Consider the following 2,338-nt stretch of genomic DNA (forward strand, 5'->3'; position numbering starts at 1 on the left):
TGGCCAGGATGGAATTTTCCACGTTATTTGTGCAGTTCATTAAATATGATATTATATTGGCTTATGTTTCTCTTTCAATTCAAGAACCTAGCTCTTGTGAAATGAATCCAAATAGTTGAGGCCTCAGAAGCAAATCCATTTTGACTAATTAATGTCTAATTTTCTAAATAAAGGAAGGTGGTTTTTTTCTTAAATGAGAATCTAATTGTGAAATCCTGTATCCTTAAATCTAGCCGATTATAAGCACCAACATCTTAAGCCTATGCAACTTGAATTTAATTTCTTATTAGAAAAAAGAATAATTTCTCCATCATCAAAATCTGAAATGAGACACAAGAATTAGAACCTTGAGTCCCTAGGTGAGCCGTCCTTCCTCCAGACCTCTGGCTCGGGGTGCCCACCTTCCCCATCGCTAGACACCTGGCTTCAGACTTCAACTTCTCACCCTTGGGGGTGATGGGTCAGCAGGACTGGAGCTTGGGTGGGTAGATCCTCGAACCTGGCTAAGCTTTCAAGTGCCTCCAGGTAGGCCTGGAATCAGAGGTATCGGGGGATCTCCCCATGTCCCCCAGCATATGAGTTCTGTGGACCGATGGCACACTATGGACCTCAGGTTGGACTGGGCCTAGTCCCCCAAGCTGGCGTGAAGACTTTGCAGCCTGGGGGCCAGGAGCAGGAGTGGAGAACAACTCAGAGGGAGCCTCCTCTGTGTGCTGTACTGTCCGCCCCAGTGCCGTGAAGTTGGACAAAGTGGAACCAAGTCCAGAAGAATCCCATGAAAGCCCTGCCGAAGGAGCTAGAAGAGTTTGCAAAGCTGCTGATGCAGAAGAGGATCCCCTTGGGGTACACCCAAGCCGATGTGGAGCTCACCCTGGGCATTCTCTCTGGAAAGGTGTTCAGCCAGACAACCATCTGCCGCTTTGAGGCGCTGCAGCTCAGACTGGAAATCTCACGTAAGCTGTGGCCCCTGCTGGAGAAGTGGGTAGAGGAAGTGACAACAGTGAGAACCTTCAGGGGATATGCAAATCGGAGAGCCTGGAGCAGGCCGGAAAGAGGAAGCAGAGGAGCATTGATTACCAGGTGAGGTGGAACCTGGAGAACACGTTTCTGCAGTGCCTGCAGCCCTCCCTGCAGCAGGTCACTACCATCACCAAGCAGCTTGGGCTGGGAAAGGATGTGGTTGGAGTGTGGTTCTGTAACCGGCTCCAGAAGGCAAAAGATCAAGCACTGACTACTCCCAACGGGAAGAGTATGAGGCTGCGGGGACGCCTTTCACGGGAGGGTGTGTAGAGGGGGGAGGGACTGTGTCCTTTCCTCTGCCCCCAGGCCCCCAGGTTCGTGCCTCAGACTGTGGGAATTCCCATTCTACTCGGTCCCTTTTCCTGAGGGCGAGGCCTTTCCCTCTTTTCCTGTCACTGCTCTGGACTTTCCCATTCATTCAAACTGAGTCACCAGCCCTCCCTGGGGATGAGGTGAGCCAAGGCAAGGAAGGGAAGTAGACCTAGAGAACCTGGAGCTTTGGGATTAAATTCTTTTACTGAGGAGGGATTAAAAGCACAAGGGAGGCGGGGTGGGAGACGAAGTTCAATGATGCTGTTGATAGGGAGGCCTTTCCAATACTCATGGTTTTGTTCTTAAATAAAGACTGGGACCAACAGTAGATAGCTAAAAAATAAAAAAAATAAAAAGAATTTGAACCTCAGCTGGCAATTACCTCCAGAAGTAAACAAATCCATATGCTGGGACCCTGGAAAGATGTGGGTCTCTTCCATTACTCCTTTCCTCCCCCAACACTCCACCAGCAACTTCACACAACAACCAATCACTTTCTAATCCTTAATCAATTGGCCTTCGCCTCTGCACTTTACTGGGGACTCAGAACAGCTCCTGTTCTAATGAGATTTTCTTCCTCAAATTCCAGAGAGAAAACATTATTGTTCATATTTTCACGAAGAGCAACTAGTCAGGTGTGACTGATTGACTCTTTCAACCCTCGAGCTAGAACTGCATAAATTGACACACTCAAAAAAAGAAAATTAGCATGTAACATCTGGGTCTCTTTTTCACTCAGAACCACATTGATTAACAATTAGTCTTCTGGCTCTAAACAAATAACTTGGAGCTCTGTAGCCTACAAAGACAGAACCTGCCACTGCTCTTGGGGAACATGCTGTTTTCCCTCAGCATTCAGTCAGCCAGAAGAGCTGATCATTATTCATGATGTATCCTTTAAATTGCTGCAAACATTAGCAGTCAGGTTCTTATTATAGCCACAGGAAAAAGTCTCTCTTCAGACTATGATGGTAATCTGTAGGCTGCCTTCAAATGTAGTTTGTGG

The 2,338-nt window shown here is 47.4% G+C and overlaps 1 pseudogene across 1 annotated transcript; it reads left to right on the forward strand.

The window, feature by feature from the left end:
- The first annotated feature begins 775 nt into the window (after positions 1-775).
- Positions 776-1,447, forward strand: LOC308414434 (POU domain, class 5, transcription factor 1-like; annotated as a pseudogene). Its single transcript has one exon. The product of its transcript is annotated as a POU domain, class 5, transcription factor 1-like (transcript).
- Positions 1,448-2,338: the final 891 nt, after the last annotated feature.

The sequence above is a fragment of the Micromys minutus genome (genome assembly GCF_963924665.1).
Source record: "Micromys minutus genome assembly, chromosome: X".
Taxonomy (NCBI): Eukaryota; Metazoa; Chordata; class Mammalia; order Rodentia; family Muridae; genus Micromys; species Micromys minutus.